The sequence below is a fragment of the Fukomys damarensis genome, unplaced genomic scaffold (assembly GCF_012274545.1).
Source record: "Fukomys damarensis isolate Sample0158 unplaced genomic scaffold, DMR_v1.0_HiC HiC_scaffold_15, whole genome shotgun sequence".
Taxonomy (NCBI): domain Eukaryota; kingdom Metazoa; phylum Chordata; class Mammalia; order Rodentia; family Bathyergidae; genus Fukomys; species Fukomys damarensis.
In genome coordinates, this window is record NW_022900927.1 from 1,270,357 (window position 1) to 1,295,328 (window position 24,972).

At 36.6% G+C, this 24,972-nt stretch overlaps 1 protein-coding gene across 4 annotated transcripts in view; it reads left to right on the forward strand.

Annotated features, from left to right (window-relative positions):
- Ccdc91 (coiled-coil domain containing 91) overlaps positions 1-24,972 on the forward strand; it is a 261,256-nt gene that overhangs the window by 226,962 nt on the left and 9,322 nt on the right. The window lies entirely within an intron of this gene.

Consider the following 24,972-nt stretch of genomic DNA (forward strand, 5'->3'; position numbering starts at 1 on the left):
CTTTCCTTTTCTCTACCCTTCCCACTTCCTCTACTCCTTTAGTCCTTTTCTTCCTATTTCACATTATCAATTATACAATTTGAACCTTATTTACACTTTTAGTTTTTCACACCAGAGAAACTATTTGGTATTTGCTGGCATTATCTTTTGATTGTAAGAGCTATCTAATTTGTTCCACGATCTCTTCTATGAGCCATTGATTATTCAAGTGTGCATTGTTAATATTTACATGTGTGCATAATCTGTGTGGTTTCTTTTGCCATTGATTTTTAGTTTCATTGCCTTGTGACCTGATAAAATACATGTAATAATTTTGTTTTTTTGTGTTTACTTAAGCATGCTTTAGATTGTCTAGTAAGTGGGAGAAGGTTCCATGTGCTGCTGAGAAGAATGTGTGTTCTGTTGTTGGTGGGTGAAATACTATCTATATATGTTTTTTTCTTTTTTCTTTTGTGATACCAGGGCTCAAACTCATGACCTTGTACCTGTGAGACAGGCACTCACCACTGAGCTAAATCCCTGGCCCCTTTTTTTTTTCTTTTTTAGATATTTATTAAATCTATTTGTTCAAAGGTTTAGTTCAACCTTGATATTTCTTTGTGGGTTTTTTTGTCTACCTGATATATTTGTGACAGTGGCTACTGAGGTTCCCCACTACACTTGAAGAACCAGTAATATATCACCAGTAACCATGGGAAAGAGATCTATAATTATGGTATAAATGCTAAGAAATACCAAACATTAACATGCAATATATATCTACTAAGTATAATCCCTATACCTCCAATAAGAATAGAACACTATTCAACAGTATAGCATAGAGTTAAACTGAAGATTAGTAAAGCTTAGTGGTTACACTAGTAAAGAAGGGGGGGATGGAAGAATTCAAAAAGTGGGATTTCAAAAATTAAGCAATGGAAGATGAGTGATAAAAAGTGAGATAAGTGGTGCTGCTGCCTGCCTCAAAAATGCAAGGTCCTGAGTTTGATCCCTGGTACCCCCACCCAAAAAGTCCACCTCTATTCCAAGATATCTTTTGTTTGTTTGTTTTGTTTTGTTTTGTTTTTTTGGTACCGGGGATTGAACTCAGGTCCTTGTGCTTGCAAGGCAAGCCACCGAACCGCTGAGCTAAGTCCCAGGCCCTATTCTAAAATATCTTGTTGCCAGGGATTTAGCTCAGTGTTTCTGCTACCTGCTTCACAAGTGTAAGGTCCTGAGTTCAATCCCTGGTACAAAAAAAAAAGTGAGATAAAAGATCTTATTAAAGAATAAAAGAAAATTAATAAAATTAAAATAACAGAAGATAACAATGAAAAAAGAAAATTTAAAAAGAGAGCAAAATATAGAAAGCAAAAGCAGAAAAAGAGAAAAAAAAATCCCCTTCCAAAAATATAGTAACAGAAAAAGAGGAAAAAACTGATTCAGAAAAAAATTTCTGTGTATTTTTCAATAAGTGGTTTCTTTCCAGGCTGTTCAGTCTTATAATCTAGCAAGTCATGGTTTTTACTGCCTAGGTTATGGTCTGTGAGTCTGTCAGTTGCCCACACCCTACTCCAGAGGCCCTTCTGCCCGTACTCCCCAGACTCTGGCAACTAGATAGCCCAAGTTGTGCACTTGCTCACTTGGGTACATGAGGAAAGCAGTCAGAGTACTGGTTTCTGCTGGGTGTAAGCAGTAGGGTGAGGGTTTGAGCAGACTGCTGAACTTACCCAGCACTTTCAGATCCAGCCATTTTTGAAAGCTACATGGACTGGGCCTGGCTTCTCTCTGTGGAGCATGAGGCCCCAACTCCTTCCTGGCATGAGGTGGAACTTCTCAGGAGTCCATGTCTAGCTTGTGTCCTCTCTGGGGCTGTCTCTTATGGCTTTCTAGACCACATCCAGAGGTGGTGCAGTCTAGATATGACCTCAGGCCAGGAAGGACATGGGGCCTCACACTCCACAGGGAGAAGCCAGGCCCAGACCTTGAAGTAAAGTTGTTGTGTAGTTGTTCTGTGATTGAATCTTAAACATTTAATCCCTTCCCCAAATGGCTCCTGATTAACCTTTCTCCAGAATGGCAGGTGCTACACTTGATTTCTTTTCTATCCTTCTGTGAAGGAGTTGCTTTTAGAGTAAAAGACCAAACTGTTTTGATAGTAGTTTCTAGTAGCCGCAGGCTTACCTTACAGCTATCTGTGCTGGCTTGGTCTGTTATTTCTTCCTGGAGCTGCGGCCTCTGGGGCTTACCCTCCTAGTTGGGGTATTGACCTTATCCATGATCAAGTCACGTGGTCTATGCATCTGCTGCCTTTGCCAAGGGAAAGCAAAACAGCAGGTTTGGAATTGGTGGGTGGCCACAACCAGGGTGTAGAATCCCCAGGCATAGAGCTGGCCCGAGGTGAATGCAGCTCTGTCCGCGGGTGTGGCTTCCAACCACTGTCTGCAGGGGCAGCTTCTTATGCCATGTTTTAAAATAAAGTTTGTGTAGTTCTCTGTATTAAGTATTAAAACATGTTAGTTTAGGACACAGAGTGATTTATAATAATCTACAGCTAGCTGTTTAATCAATATAGAATACTCCTATGCTGGTTATCAATAATCTATTAGTATCTTTTAAATGTCAACAGAAATTATTGTATATGAAACCACCTATTCAGAAAGGCTGTTCTGATCTTCATTCACAATGACTGAGCTAAATCCCTAGTCCCACAATTACTTATATTTTCCTCTAAATAATGTATTAATATCCAAGAAAACAGTTTGAGAGATATTGCTTCCTTTTTATTATTTTCACATCCTAATTTTTCTTGTTTCTCTTCATGTTATATGTTTTTAAATTACTTACAACAAACAAATGAAAAAGAATGTCATAAAAATTCTTGGTACCAAGTATTTACTTTGGCATCTTGATGCAAGGCCTTGATTGCAAGCTGAAGTGCCAGCAGCTCAAGTGGAAAACAAGAATGTGGTGGGCAGATTTGAAATTTGGATTCAGAAGGAGTGGTTATGTTTTCCTAGGGGCCTTATAAATGAGAGTCCAAGCCTACATGTCACTACCAACACAGTTAAACAAAGTGATATTTCCATTTCTAAGCAGTTTACCATTTTAAATGTGTACATCTGAACTTTCTCTTCCTTTCAACTTTCCTTTAAACTAACAAAAACTCTGAATTTTGAGATTGTGTTTTTGTTCAACATACAAGGCATGCACTCACACAAAGTAGTTTTAATTTTTTAATGATTTCAAAATTAGAAACTATTTAAATGCCAATCAATAGAAGACTGGTTACAGTTAGGTTACAGTGGATACTGTGCATCTATTTCAAAGAATGATACTTTCAATTATTGTAGAATCGTCATTGTAGAATCACTGGAATCCCATTAAACTTTTCAAATACATTTGGCTGTGTATCTCTGTGTACCTCTGCGGTGTATGTATTGAAAAGTACATTTAAGCAAAAGAAAAAGTTGAAATGGGATTGGACAAGATTATACTTTCCGCTTGTAATTCCTTATTTAAATATAAGATGTATCGATTATATCTTTGCTTCAAAAAGTGAAAGCAAATTTAATGGATTGTTTTGTTTATTATTTTATTATATCCAGAATTTCAACATTTTTTTCTTAGCTTGTATAGCTGATATAAGCACACAAGGTGCATGTAGGTTGACATTTGGTTTTCCACCCAAATCCTGCTGAGGTTTGGGAGAAATGCTGACCAGTGAAGTCTGTGCCAAGACTGACTGGTGTCAAGGTCAGGGAGAGATTTTTTGCTCAGTTTCCTATTCATTCACTTGGGTCTTTTTTACGGCTTTAATAGGATTACAGAAAAATTTACACTAAAGAATGAGGGTCATTTTCACACATCTCAATCCACAGCATTAACAATTCACAGGATTAAGAAAGGATTATGTAAGCTTGGCAGGGTAAGATGAGTGTGTGCACCTGGTTCTCTCTCTTTTTTTTTTTTTCTTTTTTTTTCTCCATGCTGGGAAGGCACTGAGAGACTATGGGGAAAGAAATGTTTGTGTGGACAGGGACACATTGTTCAGGGGACCATGATGTGAGAGCAGAATGAGTACATGAAGAGCCAATGTAGTTGTCATTGGTTTGGTGAAAGTAAAACTAGCATGGAAAACGACCCATCTTTCACATTTATTATCTCCATCATTATTTACTTAACCTTTGTGTGTTATTTCTCAACCTTCCTTTTTCCTTGCTATTTCCTCAACCTTGCTTTTTTGTTTTGAGTAGCATAGAGACTGAAGTTATTCTTTCTGGATACAAATCAGAGATAGATATAACCTTTTATAATTTAAGTGAATATTGATTAATCCCACAATCATCTAAACTGGGAAAGAAATAGTATTTAATTAAGAACTGTTGCAAAAATCCTGCAAAAAAAAAATGGGATAGATGGTCTATATCTCAACTTAATAAAGGCTATCTATGAAAAAACAATAGCCAACATCATATTAAATGGCCAAAAACTAAAAACCTTCACGTTAAAATCAGGAACGAGACAAGGATGCCCACTGTAACCACTCCTCATCAATATAGTTCTGGAAACATTAGCCATAGCAATTAGACAAGAGAAAGAAATTAAAGCAATAAAGATAGGAAGGGAAGAAGTTAAATTGTTATTATTTGCTGACAATATGATACTCTACATTGAAAACCCAAAAAGCTCCACCAAAAGACTTCTAGACTTAATTGACAGATTCAGTAGAGTAGCTGGGTACAAGGTGAACACCCAAAAATCAATAGCCTTCTCATACACAAATAACAGACACACTGAGAGAGAAATTAGGGAAACAATTCCTTTCACAATAGCATCCAAAAAATGAAGTATCTAGGAATCAATCTAACAAAAGAAGCAAAAGACCTCTACACTGAAAACTATAGCAGTCTGAAAAAAGAAATTGAAGAGGATATAAGAAAATGGAAAGATATCCCCTGCTCCTGTGTAGGAAGAATTAACATAGTGAAAATGGCCATACTACCAAAACTGCTATACAGATTCAATGCAATGCTGATTGAAATTCCAACACTATATTTCACAGAACTAGAAAAAGAAAATCCAAAAATTCATTTGGAACCATAAGAGACCTAGAATAGCAAAAGCCATCCTAGGCAATAGAGACATGGTAGCAGGTATAACAATTCCCAATTTGAAACTATACTACAAAGCCACTGTGATAAAAACAGCATGGTACTGGCAAAGAAACAGACCTGAGGATCAGTGGAATAGATTGAAGATACAAAAACAACTTCAGATGTACTCAGCTACCTCATCTTTGACAAAGGAACTGACCATCCTCAGTAGAGGAAAGATAGCCTCTTTAATAAATAGTGTTGGAAAAACTGGATTTCAACCTGCCGAAGATTAAAACTGGACCCTTATCTTTCACCATGCACTAAATTAAAATCCAAGCGGATTAAGGATCTAAATGTAAAAAAGAAGCACTAAACTTGCTGGAAGATAAGTTAGGTAGAACTCTTGAAGACACTGGCATAGGAAAAGATTTTATGAACAAATCCGCAGTAACATGCGATCTAGCAGAAAGAATCACCAACTGGGATCTCATCTTATTAAAAGGCTTCTGCACTGCAAAAAGAAACCATCAACAGAACTAAGAGACAGCCTACAATGTGGGAAAAAAATTTTGCCTGCTGCTCCTCAGGCAAAGGACTATTATCTAGAATATATTAAGAAATCAAAACAAACAGCTCCCCCAAATATAAAGACCAGATTTAAAAGTGGGCATTTGAAATGAACAGACATTTCTCAGACAAAGAAGTAAAAGCAGGAGTAAATATATGAAAAAATGTTCCACATCATTGGTCATTCGAGAAGCATGGGATGAAAACAACACTGAGATTCCACCTCACCCCACAAAGAATGGCTGCTATCAAGAAATCAAACAATAACCAGTGTTGGCGGGGTTGTGGGGAAAAGGGAACCCTCTCCATTGTTGATGGAAGTGCAGACTGTTGCAACCACTATGGAAATCAATAAGGAGATACCTCAAAGAACTAGGATTAGAGATTCCATTTGACCCAGCCATCCCTCTGCTGGGTATCTTTCCAAAAGAATTAAAAGAAGCACATCACAGTGATATATGTACACCTATGTTTATAGCAGCACAGTTTGTAATAGCTAAAACTTGGAAACAGCCCATTTGCCCATCAGTTGGAGAGTGGATAAAGAAGATGTAGTTTTTCTATAAAATGGAATACTGCTCAGCCATAAAGAATGAGAAATTAGATTCATTCATAGGAAAATGGATACATATTGAGGATATACTCCTAAGTGAAATAAATAAGTCACACATTCCTAATGAGATAGCTGACATTGTGAAATGGGAAGAAAAGGGCCAAAGGTTTAGGGAAAGTGGGAAGGGTAGGGGAAAGGTAATAAGGGAAAAGAAAAAAAAATGTGAGAAAATGAAAAGATGGAAATAAAGTGTTTGTAAATGGGGAGGGGAGGAGGGGGTGAAGGGAGGGCAGGGACAAGGGGACAAATGAGGACCAAGATCTGTCATGTAAAGGTACAAGATCCCAATAATAAATGTAACTGTACTGTATATCTAAAATGTAGCAATAAACACAATTAAAAAAAAAAAAAAGAACTGTGCCAGGTTGTGTTTTCAGAAGGGGCCCCGTAAATATTTCCCCTCCACATGAATCTGAGGTTGAACTTTTGCTTTTTTCAACAAATAATGTCATGGATTTGACACTCATGACTTCGGGGCTGGATTAGATTAGAAAAGGCGATGAGGTTTCCACCTACCTCCTTTTCTTTCTTGAAACACTCTTTGGAGCTGGCCACTATGCTGTGAGGAAACTCACACCAGCATTTGTAGGGGTCTCATGTGTGAAGGAACAGAGGCATCCAGCCTCCAGCTAGCATTCTCAGCCGCAGTAGGAAAGTGAATGAGCTTTCTGTAATTCCAGCTCCTGTCCTGGTCCTAAATATGAGGCAGAGACAAAAGCTGTCCTAACTATGCTGTGTTCAAGTTTCTAACCCACAGGATTTGTGGGCATAAAAAAAACATGGTTATTCCTAAGTGAAATAAATAAGGCACACATGTGTAAATACCGAATAGTCTCTCTGGTGTGAATAATCTGCAATAATACAGAAGATCCTAATAAGATTACTGACATTTAGAAATAGGAAGAAATTAGCTAAAGGTATAGGGAAGGTGGGATGGGTAGGGGAAGGGTAATAAGGGAAAAGAAAAAAATGTGAGATAATGAAAAGATGGAAATAAAGTGTTTGTAGATGGGGAGGGGAGGAGGGGGTGAAGGGAGGGCAGGGACAAGGGGAAAAAATGAGAACCAAGACATGTCATGTAGAGGTACAAATTCCCAACAATGAATGTAACTGTATTGTATCCCTAAAATGTACCAATAAACTCAATTAAAGCTGAAAAAAAAGAAATATATAAGCCAAAAAAAAATGTTTATTTCACAAAACTTGAGTATTGGTCCAAGTTGTTTTGCAGCCATAATGACAGGTAAGGCCTATAGCTCTTTCACTCATAGCTGGATGAGGAAGCAGGTGCAGAGAAGGCCAAGGCTACTTCAGAGATAATTTTATATATCCTTGGTAGGACTTGGATTCAAACATTAGTTTTTAAAGAGTATTTGTAGTTAATACTTTTGTTAGAATTAACAGAAAAGAGTGAACAGAGGAGTAGTGGTTATTTTAAAATCCATTAAAAATACCAAACCAATCAACAACAGAAAATGCTGCAGAAAGTAGAGAGCTCATAGACCAAGAGACCTGGGAAAGTAGTTTCCTTTGACCCAAGCCCAAGTGAGCAGTCTTGATGTTTCAGGGTTTAAACTGTTATCCAGACCAAGGGATCCTCCAGAACACTGTCGTATGCACAATCCAGAGAGGGTTAGGATGACACTAATTGTGCAAACTTCACTAGGACAAAGTGCAAGGCTTTAAACTGGAGTGCTCAGTGTAGTAAATAGATATCACTAAATTTGGACAGTGAATGAACCTCAATAAATAAGAATTTTAGATGGTGGTGATTAAAATTTTTATTAAAATTTATTAAACTAAATAAAATTTATTAAAATTTAACTTTGATAAAAATTTTAATTTTCTATAAATTTCAAAATGTGTATAATTTTCAAAGATTTTATAAACTGTTAACTAATTTTCTTGTGTCTGTTAAGATTAAAACATATGCGTACACATATAAATGTCTATCCATTATTTAGTGATGCAAATCTCTTCATGTGATACAATACCTTATCAGTTAATGATGTCAAATTAAAGAGTATAGAGTACTTATAAAATATTTTTGCACACATTTTTGTACACAATATTTTTGACAAGCTAAGATACCCTTTGACTTCTGAAATTTTAAGAAATGTATCATAAAAGAACAATTACTAGGATAAAGTTAAGTCATCCACGAAGAAAATGAGCATTGTTGGCCATATTTTGATTTAGGAAAACAGTGTCAGGCGGGATCAGTATAAGTTCTATTTCTAGAACTTCTCAAAGGACATGGATTGATAGCATTCATTCATTTAGTAAATCTTTATTAAATACCTACCAGGAAGACACAATTACTATTTTCTTGTATTAACCCCTGGTTGTACACTATCAATGAGTTATGGTGGCTCCACTGCCATATTTGATTTAAGTTATATCACTGCATGTCTTAAATATCCATTAAGTTATGCTTAATTTATAAGCAAAATATTTGTCTTCATGAAACTTTAATGAAATTAACTCTTTTTAGTTATAACAATTTTATTTTAAAATATTTTTATTAAATCTCTTCCACTTTTTGAGATTTGTAGAATTGCACCTAGCTTGTTTATACTCAATTAGTACCTGCAATCTGAATCAAGAGCAAGTTTCCAAAGCAGATAGCCTTTATTTTTACATTAAATTAATTCATTTTCCATGAGTAATTGATGGCCTGTAAAATACATACTATCTTTCATATATTTGCTTCCCAACTGATTTTTTGCTCACTTGGTTTACCTGTCAAATAATTTCACCAATCAGCCACATTTAAAGTATTTGTTATTGGTAACTATAGTTTTAATATTTTGATCATCTGATAAATTTCTAAACTGTTCATTCCCTTCCTTGCATTAACAAGGATTATAAGATTGTATTGATGGGTGTAATTTAAAAGTATTTTGTTCCCCTTGTAAGAACTCAAGAATACTGTACAGAAAATACAGCCACTAAAATGATCCTTATTAGTTATTTATTGTGTTCTCCTGCACCTCCTCCCTTTGTTAAGAGGACCATATTTCAAAATGTGTCTTTATTGTGATTTTTTTCAAGTTTCATTTGAAAGGTATTTATCCTTTCCAGTAGCTTTATTATATGACTTAGGCAATAGAAGCACTGTGTAGTCTTTATTACATATGAATATGTTTGGACAATTTTCTAATCAAATTTTTTGTTCATGCATGCTTTCCTGTGGTTTTATGTATATTAGGATCTGAGTATTATTTTACTATATTGTTTTTCTTATTATGCAACATGATGCTTATTTAGGAAGATAACCTCTCCATAAATCATACTTTAATGAAGCCCTCTTCATTTTCTATCAGAAGTTGTGTACATTAATGCAGAGTGGCAATATGGGTTTAAACTTTGGAGTTAGGGTTTACATGTTCTAAGCATAGTTTTACTACTACTGATTCTCAGACATAGACATTTTTGATATTTTAATTTCCATATCTTTAAAATAAAAAGAATAATTATAGTTTATTTAGTGCTTTCCATTCTACTTTTGAGACTCTTTTGAAAATAGTAAATGAACCTGATAAAATGAAGAAAGAAACACTAAGTACTAATTAACCAGTACTTTATGACTTTTCATCAAGAGTTATATACCAATGATCATTACAGGACATTGTCTTTTCCAATACAGGTAGCCTTGTTGGAGTATTCATGAAATGGTGAGATGAAGGAAGTGCCGGTTAGCTTTCTTTGCTTTCTTGGGCTTCATTTCACTATCTGATGATTGCTCCAAAAGGTTCAGTTCCTCCATCAAACTGAGCAGTAATGACTGTTTCTATGTACATGTAGAAACTGTTCTTGACACTCCACAGATAACTTATTCTTCTCTTGCTGAAATTAACTAAGCAAGAGTCAAACATGACCTCTCTTTACTATGGTTGAAAATTCCTTTAAAAATGAATATGAGATTGATATTTTTTAGACTTTCACATAAACTGGTAAACTTTTGATGATCGTAATTGTAATGCTGCACTTGAGGAAGATTGTTGCAGAGGTCTCTGAGTTTAGCATTAATGCATTCTTCTTCTCCAGATGTTATCCCCAGTTTCCCCTACTTCTTTTTCACCTAACCAATCCTACCAAGACTGGATATTTAAGTCATTTTTATCCAAAGTTTTTCAATCACTAAAAGACTATTTGTGTTCAAACAAAAGTTTGTGTTCTTATATATGCTCACCATAAATATACTTGAGCGTTTTGTTTAAACAAATTTTTAAAATGGGGAAAATGAGATCTTGACGTAGCTTTTGACTGCTAGATTTTTATAAGAAAGTAGATAGGACTGCCAATTGTTCAGAAAATATAGTTAACCTATCAGTATGTCATGCTTATATTTAGAAGATGTTTAATACATCCACTACTGTTCAATGCAGCTGTTCTGGTATTTCCTGAACTTTACATCCCATGGTGTCTTTTATTTAGAGAAGTATGGAGTTACTTCAGCAAAACTATCTTTATTTTTCATCCAAGTATAGTGGTACTTATATACATCATTAGGTGAGTCATACTTATGGAATTTTATGTAATAGTTGCATTTGACATCACACAACATTTCCATTCTCTTGTGTAAGATCGTTTGTTTACATTAAAACATAGAATGAGGAAAAATATTTCAATGCATTCATTGCATTGCCTTGGTAAGTTGGGTCATCAGAGAGTGCCCTGTGCAGAGCAGACTGCAGCAGAGAAAGAGCACATCTCTCGGGTCTGTGTGGCTAATTTAAGTTGTGTTTTAGTGCTATCTTAATTGCACTTATGATAACTTTTAAAAGCAAAATTGTGCTCACTCTCTCCCCTAATCTTATTTCCTACCTCCAATACATTAAAAATTATGCTCAATAAAATTGGTTATGTGAAAAATTTAAGTAACTTTTGCTCAATTTTCTTCTGAATCTTTTTGGCTTATAAAATGTAGGTGAAAATGGGAAATATCATCAATTGGGATATCTTGGAACACAGATAATGTGAATGGGGCCATATCTCTCTGTTTACAATTATTTGCTGCTTATTGGGAATGATGAAAATCAGATGTGATAAGTCAGTGTTGACAGTGAAAATGAATAACAGAAATAGGAAAAAAGAAAGTGGGAAATCATATAATTCTATGAAATTTCCATCCAAAATGCTACCAGATTTGCATTGTATTGCTCCACAGACTTTAAAGACACAGAAAGGTCATTGGTGTTCCTCAGTTTTGATTTATTAGCAATTTTGAACTGTCCTATTTTTGGAAATGCCTTTTAGCATTACCTATCCTGTATTATGGCATAGGAAAATTTTTCATCTCAGAGATAGGAATAAACTATATAATTAGGAGTATGAGTTTTTGAATTCCCTAGATTAAAACTCGGCTTGTTATTTATTACAAGTGTAAACTTAGGCAAGTCATTTCATCAAATAATGAGGGTAAAGCTGATGGAGATTCAGTCCAGATATGTACATACCTTAATATCCTGTCTGCCTATAAAAGTTGTCCTGCTGAGTTGAAGTTCTCCCATCTCATATTTTATCCATAATAATTATAATTTTAGGAACTTTAAATGTCTTTCTCTTATTTTAATTGTATTGGTACAATGTAGATATTCACAATGATCACATTCATCATAGGGAATTTGTACCTATATGTGACGTATCGTGGTTTCTCTTTTTTTCCCATTCCCTTCCCCTCTCTTCAACCCTTCTTCCCCTCTCTATTTACAAAAGCGCTGCTTGTATTTTTTCCTTTATTTTTCAGTTTTTTCTTCTTCGTTCCTATCCCCCTTCCTCTTCTCTAGTTCCCCTGCCTTTTGAACAATTTTTATTTCACATTGTCTATTATACATTTTTGTCCCTGCTTACAATTTCAGTTTCTTACAGCAGAGAAACAATGTGATATTTACACAAATGTGTCCAATTTATTTCATTTAAGAATATAGCTTCCAGATGAGTTCATTTAGCTATAAATGTCTCAAGTTTATCTTTCTTTATGGCTAAGTAGTACTCCATTGTATAGAAAAGCTACATCTTTATTGGTCAATGGACATTTGGGCTGTTTCCAAGATTTAGCTATTAAAATTGTGTCATTGTAAACATGGGTGCACATATGTCACTGTGGTATGATGCTTTTAATCCTTTTGAGAAGATACCCAGAAGAGGAATAGCCAGGTCAAATGGGACCTAGTTTTCTGAAGAATCTCCATACTGACTTGCACAGTGGTTGTACCAGTCTGCACTCCTACCAACAGTGTGGCATCCCCGCTAGCATTTGCTATTGTTGGATTTGTTGATAGCAGACATTCTTTTGGGAGGAAAATGGAATCTCAGTGTTGTTTTAATTTGCATCTCTTGAATGACTAGTGATATTGAACATTTTTTATATAATTATTTGCCATTTATACTTCTTCATCAGACAAGTATGTATTCATTTCAGATCCCCATTTTTAGAGTGGGCTTTTTAAATTTGGGGTCTGATTTTTTTCAATTCTTTGTGTATTCTAGATATTAGTCCTTTGAGGGACAGAAAAAAATAATTTTTTTCCCTCTCTGTGGGAAGTCTCTTCTGTGGGCTGTCTCTTCACTCTCTTGGTGATTTCTTTTGCTTTGCAAAAGCTTTATAATAAAATGAGACACTAGTTGTTGATTGTTTGTTGTACTTTCCCTGCAGTTGAGATTTTGTTCATGAAGTCTTTGCCTACATCTGTGTCCTCAAGCATTCTACCTCGTCTTTCTTCCAGCAGATTTAGTGTTTCTGTTTTAATATTTAAATCTTTGATCCATTTCACTTTTAGTTCAGTGCATGTTAAGAGATAGGTCTTGTTTTAGTCTTTAGCAAGTGGAAAGCCAGTTTTTCTACCACCATTGAATAAAGAGGCTATCTTTCTTCCAGTGAACATGTTTGGCCCTGTTGTCAAAGATAAGGTAGCTGAGTATATTTGGGGTTGTTTCTGAATCTTCTAGTCTACTCTGTTGATCTTTGGATCTGTTTCTTTGCCAATACTGTGCTGTTTTTATCACAGTAGCCCTGCTTTGCCTTTTTTTGCCCAGAATTGCTTTTGCTAGTCTAGGTCTCTTCTGGTTGCCAATGAATTTTAGCATTGTTTTCTCTACTTCTATGAAATATGCTGTTGAAATTTTGATTGGGATTGCATTAAATCTCTATAACAAGTTTGGAAGTATGGCCATTTTCACTGTGTTGGTTCTTCCTACTCAAGAACCGGGGATATCGTCCTATTTTCTGATATCCTCTTCAATCTCCTTTTTATAGAGTACTGTAGTTTTCTTTTCTTTTTCTTTTTTGGTACCGGGAATTGAACTCGGGTCATTGTGCTTGCAAGACAGGCCACCAAACCGCTGAGCTAAATCCCCGGCCCATGAAGTTTTCAATGTAGAGTTCTTTTACTTCCTGTATTAGATTGATTCCTAGGTATTTCACTTTTTTGGATGGTATTGTTTTATGAAAGGTATTGTTTCCCTAATTGCTCTCTCAGTGACTTTATTATTCGTGTACAGGAAGGCTATTGATTTTTAAGTATTGACTTTGTGTCCAGCTATGCTATTGAATTTGGTTACTAAATCTACAAGTCTTCAGGTGGAGTTCATGAGGTCTTCTATATATAGAGGATCCTTCCATCTGCAAATAATGATAATTTCACTTCTTTCTTTCCTATCCTTATTTCTTTTATTTCTGTCTCTTGTCTCATTTTCTGGCTAATGTTTCCAGAACTATATTGAATAAAAGTGGTGAGAGTGGACATCCTTGTCTTGTTCGTAAAGGCGCCTTAAATTTATTTTCTGGCATCAGAAGTTAAATGTGTTTGTTGAGGCAAAATTTCATTGCTATACTTTTAAATTCATGTCTGGTACATATTTTAAACATTTTTATTTTTATTTTGTGCCTACTTCGCTCTTTCTAGGTTTTAGTTCCAAATATTCTATGTAGCAGAGAAAAGGGAAAAAAAGAGGTACTTGCTAATGCAAAAGAAATGTACACTTCCATATTCAGGTTATCAGAAAACTTGACCATTGTAATTATTTTTACTTCTCACTATTCATAGACTCTTAAAGCAATTGTAGGAGATTGTATTCTGTCAGCTGTTTTACAGTGTCCAGTTAAAATTTCCAAATCTCCAGAAATTTCAGTCTTACTTATTTAGTATTTTGAACTTGTTTTTAAATTCTCAAGCTTACAGTCTTAAAAACTACATTTTTATTTCTGTTGTGATAGTAGATAAGCACAGTGTAAATTTGATACTTTTAATACATGGAATTTATATTTGCAACCTTGTAACAAAAATTAAAAGTTAGAAGGGTATAAGCAAAACCAAAGTAAGCAGTTGAGAGCTAGTAGAGAAGCTAAGCAAAGTCATAAAGGATTCAGAATCCGTCTTGCGACTCTTTAGCACTGACTTGGGCTAACAAGGGGCTGCTGCAGCTCTGCCAGTCACATGTGTGATGGAGGAGGGGAAAAATGTAAGGAACAAGACCAAGCACTGTGCTGGAGATCACCCACTAATTCCTCCTCAGACTCCCTTGGCTCCTTACACTGGAAGGGAGTACTTGGAATGGCAACTTCAGGATATGTGCATTGTTTCTAGAGTTAAACTGGAAGTCTTAGTGTGGAAGGAAAGAAGAATGTGTATTGGAGAGGCCACTAAGCTTTTGGGAGGTATTTAGTGTTTGTTATCTTTTCAGCATTTTTGAGCAGGTGTTGTTGCCCTTTTTTTGGCAATAACATTAAACTTCAGCTTTCTTAAATGAAAACATTCCTCTTTTTCACTTGTGTACCAAAGGAAGGACATTAAGATGTTCTCATATTCCTAGATCTAGCTGAGAGGCTGTACAGATTTGAGGAGGACTGATAGGGAGGATGTTTCCCTACTTGGTTCCCTCAGTGGAACAAATCTGTTTAAACTGTGTCACATGGATACTATTTTTAAGGTTCCAGTGATCAAGTACACACCATAAAGTTTTTTTTTTTTCTCACTGACTTTATTGGTACATTTTAGGTATACAGCACAGTTACATTCATCATTGGGATCTTGTACCTTTTCATGACAGGTCTTGGTTCTCATTTTATCCCCTTATCCCTCCCCTCCCCTCACCTCCTCCTCCTTCCCTATTTACAAACACTTTATTTCCATTTTTTCATTTTCTCATTTTTTTTCTTTTCCCTTACTACCTTTCCCCTACCCTTCCCACTTCCCCTACACCTTTATCCCTTTTCTTCCTATTTCACACAGTCATTTATATCATTAGGATCTTACATACTGTTATAGTTTATTCATACCAGAGAAACTATTTGGTATTTACACATGTGACTTACTTATTTCACTTAGTAGTATATCCTCAATATGTATCCATTTTTCTATGAATGACTCTAATTTCTTGTTCTTTTTGGCTGAGTAGTATTCCATTTTATAGAAAAACCACATCTTTTTTATCCAATCTCCAACTGATGGGCAAATGGGCTGTTTGCAAGTTGTAGCTATTACAGACTGTTCTGCTATAAACATAGATGCTCATATATCACTGTGATATATTCTTTTAATTCTTTTGGGAAGATATCCAGTAGAGGATGGCTGGGTCAAATGGAACCTCTAGTCCCAGCTCTTTGAGGTATCTCCATATTGATTTCCATAGTGGTTGCACCAGTCTGCACTCCACCAAGAGTGAAGAAGGGTTCCTTTCTCCCCACAACCCTGCCAGCATTTGTTATTGGTTGATTTCTTGATAGCAGCTGTTCTTTGTGGGGTGAGGTGGAATCTCAGTGTTGTTTTCATCTGCATCTCTTGAATATTCCAGTGACATGGAACATTTTTTCATATACTTTCTTGCAGCTTTTACTTCTTTGAGAAACGTCTGTTCATTTCAGATGCCCATTTTTGCATTAGGTCTTTATATTTGGGGGACTGATTTTTTGGAGTTCTTTATATATTCTAGATAATAGTACTTTGTCTGAGGAGCAGCTGGTAAAATTTTTTTCCCACATTGTAGGCTGTGTCTTAGTTCTGTTGATGGTTTCTTTTGCAGTGCAGAAGACTTTTAATAAGATGAGATTCCAGTTGTTGATTCTTTGTGCTAGTTCCCATGCTACTGAGGATTTGTTTGTGAAGTCTTTTCCTATACCAGTGTCTTCCAGAGTTCTTCGTAGTTTATTTTCCAGCAAGTTTAGTGTTTCTTTTTTTATATTTAGATCTTTAATCCACTTGAATTTTAGTTTAGTGCATGGTGAAAGATAAGGGTCTAGTTTTAATCTTTGACAGGTTGAAATCCAGTTTTTCCAACACTATTTATTAAAGAGGCTATCTTTCTTCCACTGAGGATGGTTAGCTCCTTTGTCAAAGATGAGGCAGCTAAGTACATCTGGAGTTGTTTTTGTATGTTCCAAACTGTTCCACTGATCCTCGGGTCTGTTTCTTTGCCAGTACCATGCTGTTTTTATCACAGTGGCTTTGTAGTATAGCTTCAAATTGGGAATTGTTACACCTGCTACTATGTCTCTGTTGCCTAGGATGGCTTTTGCTATTCTAGGTCTCTTATGGTTCCAAATGAATTTTTGGATTTTCTTTTTCTAGTTCTGTGAAATATAGTGTTGGAGTTTCAATTGGCATTGCATTGAATGTATATAGCAGTTTGGGTAGCATGGCCATTTTCACTATGTTGATTCTTCCTACCCAGGAGCAGGGGATATCTTTCCATTTTCTTATATCCTCTTCGATCTCTTTTTTCAGAGTGCTGTAGTTTTCAGTGTAGAGGTCTTTTGCTTCTTTTGTTAGATTGATTCCTAGATACTTTATTTTTTGGATGCTATTGTGAAAGGAATTGTTTCCCTAATTTCCCTCTCAGTGAGTCTGTTATTTGTGTACAAGAAGGCTATTGATTTTTGAATGCTAACCTTGTATCCAGCTACTCTGCTGAAAGTGTCTATTAAGTCTAGAAGTCTTTTGGTGGAATATTTTGGGTTTTCAATGTAGAGTATCCTATTGTCAGCAAATGATGACAGTTTAACTTCTTCTTTCCTATCTTTATTGCTTTAATTTCTTTCTCTTGTCTAATTTCTGTGGTTAGTTTCCAGAACTATATCCAAGAGGAGTGATGATAGTGGGCATCCTTGTCTTGTTCCTGATTTTAATGTGAAGGTTTTCAGTTTTTGGACATTTAATATGATGTTGGCTGTTGTTTTTTCATAGATAGCCTTTATTAAGTTGAGATTTTTTGCAGGGTTTTTATCATGAATGAGTGTTGAATTTTGTCAAATGTTTTTTCTGCATCTATCGAGAGGATCATGTGGCTTTTGTCCTTGACCCTGTTAGTATAGTGTATTACATTTATTGACTTACATATGTTGAACCATCCTTGCACCCCTGGAATAAATCTGACTTGGTCAGGATATATGATCTTCATGATGATCCTCTGCATTCTGTTTGCTAGTATCTCATTGAGGATTTTTGCATCTATATTCATTAAGGAGATTGGCTGTAGTTCTCTTTTTTAGTTACATCTTTCCCTGATTTTGGAATCAAAGTAACACTTGTTTCCAGGAATAAATTTGCAAATATCGCTTCCCTTTCAATTTCATTGAAAAGTTTGAATGTAATGGCAGTAGTTCTTCTCTAAATGTCTTGTATAATTCATCAGTGAAGCCATCAGGACGTGGACTTTTCTTTATTGGTAAACTTTTAATTACATTTTCAATTTCACTGATTGTAATTGGGGTGTTTAAAATGTTTTTATCTTCTTAGTTCAACTTTGGTAATTCATAAGTATCTAGAAATCTGTCCATTTCTTCTTTGTTTTCCATTTTATTAGAGTACAGGTTCTCAAAGGTAGGTATTGAAGATCCTCTGGATTTCTGTTGGATCTGTTGTGACTTCACCTTTTTCATTCTTAATTGCATGGATCTGTGCCTTTTCTTTCCTTTTTTTTTATATGGTTAGCTAAAAGTTTATCGATTTTATTTATTCTTTCAAAAAACCAACTCTTCGATTCATTTATTTTTTTTGTATTGTTTTCTTAGTTTCCATTGCATTGTTTTCTCCTTAATCATTATACTTTCCTCTCTTCTACGAGCTTTGGGTTTTTCTTGCTCTTCTTTTTCTAAGAGTCTAAGATTCATCATTAGGTTATTTGAGCTAGCTCTGTTTTCCTAGTGTGGGCATTCAGTGCTACAAATTTTCCATGTAGAACCGCTCGTATGTGTCCCGTAGATTCCTGTATGTTGTATTGGTATTATCCTTTATTTGTAAAACTGTCTAATTTCTTCTTTAATTTCCTTTGTGACCTATTGATTGTTCAGGAGAGAGTTGTTCAATTTCCATGTGTTTGTGACGTTCCTGTGGTTTCTTATGCTATTGATCTCCAGCTTGATTGCAGTATGATCTGATAATGTACAGGGGATAACTTCGATTTCTTTGCATTTATTCAAACTTGTTCTATGAGCTAGTATGTGGTCTATCTGGGAGAATGACCCATAGGCAGCTGAAAAGAATCTATATTCTGATTTTCTGGGGTGGAACACATAAAGTCTTGAATGATAAGAAAGAGCAGCCTGACTTACAGTAGACCATTAACTTATGAACTCAGTTTGTTTGCAAGGGCTGGTTGTAACTCAGATTGGTTGTAAATCAAGACTTTTTCTGATAAGAAATAACAGAAATACCCATAATGCATCCCAAATCTCCAAAAGCATCACTTAACAAACTTTTTCATAGTAAAAAAGGGTTGTATAATATGTGTAATTTACCAGAAACACCAATAATTTTCTTAGCATTTTCATCAAAAAGTTATAAAGTGTGCCTAGTTTACCAGAAACAATGATTTCATACCATACTTGCCATTCAAATTGACATCTTTGGCTTGCAGGAAGGGAGAATGAAATGGAAGGTGGTTATTGTTTGGAAGAAGAGTCCCCTTCCATGAGAACATCAGGACTCTGGCTGTCTGCTGGAGAATTTGTAACCTGCTAAGACCTGCTCTGGCTCACAAGTCTCAGCCTTTTCAGAACTAAAAACTGGTCTAAGGTTGGCAGTTTCTGCCTTGTCTTTAACGCTTGTGTTTAACACTGTATGACATGACATTGTCATTAGCAAGTGAATGCAAAGATTGGCTTTTCCTCTGTCTGCCTGGGTCTTCACTACAGAGTTTGTAGCTCTGTCTGTGTTTCGGGATTTCCTTTTTAGAAGAAGGACCTGTCGATGCTTCCCCTCCTCTTCAGAGGCTCCTCAGCTGGCATTCTCGGTTGCTCAGCTGGAAGTTGCTGAAGTTCCTCTGAAGACAGTTCCTCACCACTGTCTTTCTGCAAGCCTATGTGTCAGTGTCATCAACCAAAGGGTCAATTTAAAGGCTCAGGCTCCTCTACACAGCCTTCAAAGTCTCTCTCCTGTGTAATTTTAGACCACACTTTTTTCCAGACAAATCTCAGCGTCCTTAGAGAGACATTGCCTCACAATTTCTCAACCCCACACAGGAATGGGTGTTGTAATGTTCTTTCCAGAACACTGTAAGGGTTAAATCTGTATCTGAGACCATCTGGAAGCACTTCAGGAACAGTTCCTTGGTGTTTAGCTTCTTAAACTTAGCCATAACCTGCTGGTCCATAAGCTGCAGTAGAGGAGCTGTATTAGGTGGGAGGAACTTGACTGAGCCATGGGAATTCTTCTGCCAGTTCTTCCAAATTTTGTGGATGAGCAGGAGCATTGCCCATGATGAGAGCCTTGAGTGGTAAACTTTAATCCTCTAGAAATTTCTTTTTTTTTTTTTTTTTTTTTTTTATCGGGGTGTTAAAGGGCTCCTGGTTTTTTTTTTTTTTTTTTTTTTTTTGGTACCGGGGATTGAACTCGGGTCCTTGCGCTTGCAAGGCAGGCCACCAAACCGCTGAGCTAAATCCCCAGCCCCTAGAAATTTCTTAACAGTAGGACGGAAAGCTTCCCTGATCCACTCAAGAAAAAGTGTTCATGTTATCCAGGCTTTTACGTTAGATCTCCACATGACCCCTAGGCTATTCTTCATGACTTTGTTTTCTGAACACTGCAGGGGTCTCAGAGTGATAAACCAAGAGAGGCTTTATCTTGAAGTCACCACTCTCATTGGCACATAGGAATAAGATTAGCCTATCCTTCATAGGCTTGTGGCCTGGCATTTTCTTCTCTTCATGCATAATGTATATTTTCCTGGGAATTGTCTTCCAGAAAAGGCCAGTTTCATCACAGTTGAAAACTTGATGAGAGAAAAAGCTATATCTCTGTGTCATTGTTTTGAAGTGGTGTTTGCAGTTTTCAGTAGCTCTTTTATCATTACTGGCTGCTTCACTATGCCTAGTTATGCTGTGAACCACAGTTCTCACTTTAGAATTATGAAGCAAACCCTTACTGAAACAAAATGTGTCACCATTATCATTGACGGATTATCCTTTATGACATCTGCATTTATAGCCCTGTTTCTCAAATTATAGACTCAGATAGGGTATAACCTGCCATCTGCCTTTCGATATCCACACTAATAATAGTCTTTCCACCTTGTCTAACATTGTTGATCATGACTTACTAATTTGAGTATCACCTTTAGCAACACTTTCTTGTACTCATCTTCTCTGTAAGATTGTCGAATGGTGAATTTTCACATGAACATATTAGTGAAATTGGTCACACAAATGCCACTCTAATATTTCTCTATAATTTCCTTCTTTTCAATTGTGACTGCTTTCTTTACCTTCCTTTCCTTCCTCAGCTTTTATTTTAGCTTTTGGGGGGCTGTTCTGATAGCAGTAATCACATTGATTATATAAAGCACCGACCAAAACACATGCATCTGGGCACAGAGTGACACTTATGTGTACTTACATGTGCTTTTCTAGGATCGAGTCTGTTTACCAGCACACATGTGGCCAGCATTCAGGTTGGAACTCCAGACTTCAGTTGTAAATTAAAAGTAAAATTCTGATTGTAACCCAAGTTGTTCATATGTGAGCCTGGTCGTAACTCGAGGGTCCAATGTGTTTAAAAAGATAAAAAACTCTCTTCATACTAAGTTCCATTTGATTTAGAAGTGCTTTCTTCCATTGGTGCAGTTTTGGACGCTCAGGAGTTTGAGTTCCTCCTGGGATTCTTGTATGCATCCCAGCTATAGCACAGCTTGCACTTCTGTTCTTGACATTTTTGTAGGTGGTGGGATTGTGTAAACCCTGGAAGCACCATATCCCAGGCGAGATCAGTGCCACACCTATATTGCCTGTTTCTGTCTTTCATTATGAGCCCGGAGGAAAGTTTCAGGCTGTTTTTATATATGGCCTCTGAAGTCTGCCGGTTTGTTGAAGCAAGTTTGTTACATGATGTATTAAATGTGCTGGTTTTCCTTTAAATTCTTTTGTCGTATTTTCAGGAAAGTCATTTCTGTTAATGTAAATCAGTAGACTTCCACGGAGTCTACTGTTTATGAAGAGAAGATAATTACATGTTTTAATGACTGCTTTACAGGGCTATTGGCACCTTTAAAAGTGCCACTCTTTGCACTGGTATAATGCAGTACAAGAAACTGCTGCATATTTATAGCAACATAGATGTTACGGCAGAGCCCCCAGACATTGCTGAAGTTCCTCTGTAAGAAGGCGGTATAGTATTGTGGTTAGAGACTAGGTTTAGGTGTCATGCACACCTGGATTTAAGTCCTAGACCTGCCACATGGGCAAGTCATAATCTCACTAAGCTTCAGCAGCCTTATTCATACCATTTCTTCTATCAAGGGAATAAAAGTGTGGTGATACATAGTAGCTGTTTCCCAGTAATACCCTGTCCTGTATTAGCTCCAGCCCCTGATGGTGGGCCAGACAGAGCAAGGCTGTGGCTTCTGTCTTGTGTCTCTCAACTTCTCATTACACTCTTGCCTTCTCATTTTCTCTTGGATTACTTGCTTTGGGAGAAGCCCACTGCTGTATCATCAGGTGGCCTTGTGTGGAGGCTTGCACAGGCTTTACTGAAAGTAAGTGCTTTGAGGCCTGGTAACAGCAGTTAAGTGAGCTTGGGAGCAGACAGACCCTTTCCCAGTTGAAATTTGCAGTGGATTAAAACAGAACACCAGCCTACAACTTGATTGCAGTCTCCTTAGAGAATGCTTAGCCAGAGGCTCTCCAGTAAGCACTGTCCAGTTTCCTGACCTACAGAAACTTTGAGATGATACTTTGGGTTGCAACCACTAGGTTGTAGGGTGAGTTGTTACACAGCATTAAATAACTGATACAACACATGAAGAGGTTCCATTTGTGCACTAACACTATTCAAAAAAATAAGAGGTCAGACTTAGCAAAGCATTACAAGATTATTATTCATCATGTGCTGCAAATCATTCCCACTACATATGTGCAAAGAGCTCAAGAACAAGACTGGTAGACAGGCCTTTGCTTGTTTCTGTGGAATGAAACATGTAAGTCAAAATATGAGTCATGTGCGAATTTGATGATAGCTTAGACAGCTTCTTTACTTGGCCAACTGCTGCCTGTAACTTAGAGCATTGGATAAGATAGATCTGAGGTGGTACGCCTGCATGTGAGAATCTGGAACACGGAGTCATTGATTCTGCCCAGATGATTTAGTGAAGAATAAAAGTGATTATTCCCCTTTCCCAGTGGATTCTATGCAACTTTGGAATAAAAAGTCAGACTTGCCCAAATATGTAGAACTTGCTTCAGATGATTCAAAAACTGAGAATTTACTTACCCAAAGGCAAAATTATTTCTTTAGTTGTGGCCAATGAGGTTTAAGACCCTTTATACCCGTTTTTCATTTACTCTAAAAAAGCATCTGTAATTCATCTTGTGCACACTGGAAAGTTGTACCACTTCTTTCTATGTTGACATTTTTAAGTTAAATAGATGTTAAATGTACTTCAGAGTCTAAAAGTATTCTGAAAGAGGGTAAGAGATGTGAACTCTGGATTCACAGCTCTGATGGGACACGGATGGCGGCCAGTAAAATTTGGTGGGAGGACAGGCCTAAATGTTTTTAAGTTCAGCGTTGAGGCAACTGGTACTGCTGTAGTGCAAACCACTGCCCAAACCGAATTGAATCCGTTAGAGGCAACATTACCCTAAACATGTATTTGTGTAGCCCTGTTATCCTGGAGTTGAGTCAGATTGTCTTTCGGCATGATTTACAGTAATGGCAAAGTTGTATCCCCAGAGAGGGGATTTTTTGTCAAACTTTCATCTTTACATACACTGTAACCCTCTCGGGTCAAAGTTACTTACCTGAGCATACAAAGCAAAAACTGTTTTTAAGAGAAACTCTATAGTGAGTATACACGTGATAAAATAGGTACTAGAGAACTTCCATACTGCAATTTTCTTAAGATGCAGTGATGAGGAACAGAATTTAAGGCTATGAGAGAGCAGGTGGGATGGAGTATTTAGCACAACATGTTGAAATATCACAATAAAAATAAACACTACTTAATAATAACTCAATTTTCGGGTTTATCAGCTCTTCTGTGATGATTTCTTGAAACAGGGCTGGTGTTTACACTTATGTGTGTGCATATTAAGTTTTAAAATCTGTCCCTGTTCTCCTTCCTTCATGGCTGGAGTGGGAGGGGCAGCCCTGCCATCTCATCTGGAGCAGTTGTGACACTCTTGCCACATCCTGTGCTCTGGGGATGTCTTTTCTGGGCATGTACAAAACTTGGAGGCCATATTCCTTCTTGATGCATTAGGAGGATTCTTTTTGGTGTGGGGAGTAGGGGTGGGAGGGTGGCGTGGGTGGACAAGGTCTCACTGTATAGCCCAGGCTGGCCTTCTAACCTGAGGTGATCTTCCTGCCTCAGCCTCCTTAGTGCTGGGATTGTAGGTGTGAGCTACCACACCTAGCTTGTATACTTGAGCAGAGATAAACTCAAACTAATGCATCTAAATGTATTATAAAGCAATAGATTTTTTTTTTCAGTATAGGAGAACATATAAGGAATGTAAAATCAGTCTCTTCACTGCTCAGAGAATCTGTTTTCCAGATCTATAAAACATAAATATCAGACTAAACAATATCAAAATCTCTTATCATGAAAATTGCATGATTGCTTATTATTATAGGAAAAATGAAATTGGTTTTTTTAACATATATTTTTCAATTTGGGGGTCTAGAAGATCTCTTAAAAGAAACACATTTGTAATTTATTTTCCAAATATGCTTTATGTACATATAAACACACCATTCTAAAGTTTAAAAAGTTTGGTAAACATAACCAGTACAATAGCCATTTTAACAATTCACAATGCCCATTAGCACAAAAGCCTAAGAAGTCCTATGAAAAACGGAATCGTTTTAATCCTGAATTTCTCACATTTATTTTAAAGGACCTAAAAAGCCCTTTAAAAAAGGCAAAACAGAAGACCAATGAGCACAGGGCACAAAATGCACAGAGTTGGCACCTTGTGGAACACACATGTAAGACCTTGACAGTGTGGGAACGTCATTCTGGGTGTTTCCTGAGGCTGCTGTTCCAGCTTAACACAAGTTGTGTAGTTTAAAGCAAGAGAGATTTATTCCCTCCTGATTTGGGGGGGGGCACAAAAACTGAAATCATGACAGCAAAAGGTTTCTTCTCTCTCTCAAGTCTCCAGGGGCAGGCTGTCCTCTGTCTCTGTCTTAGTTTCTGGTGACAGCTGACAGTCTTGGTCATTCTTTGGATGACAGCTACAGCACTTCAGTCCTCACCTTCCTACATAGTCTCCTCTCC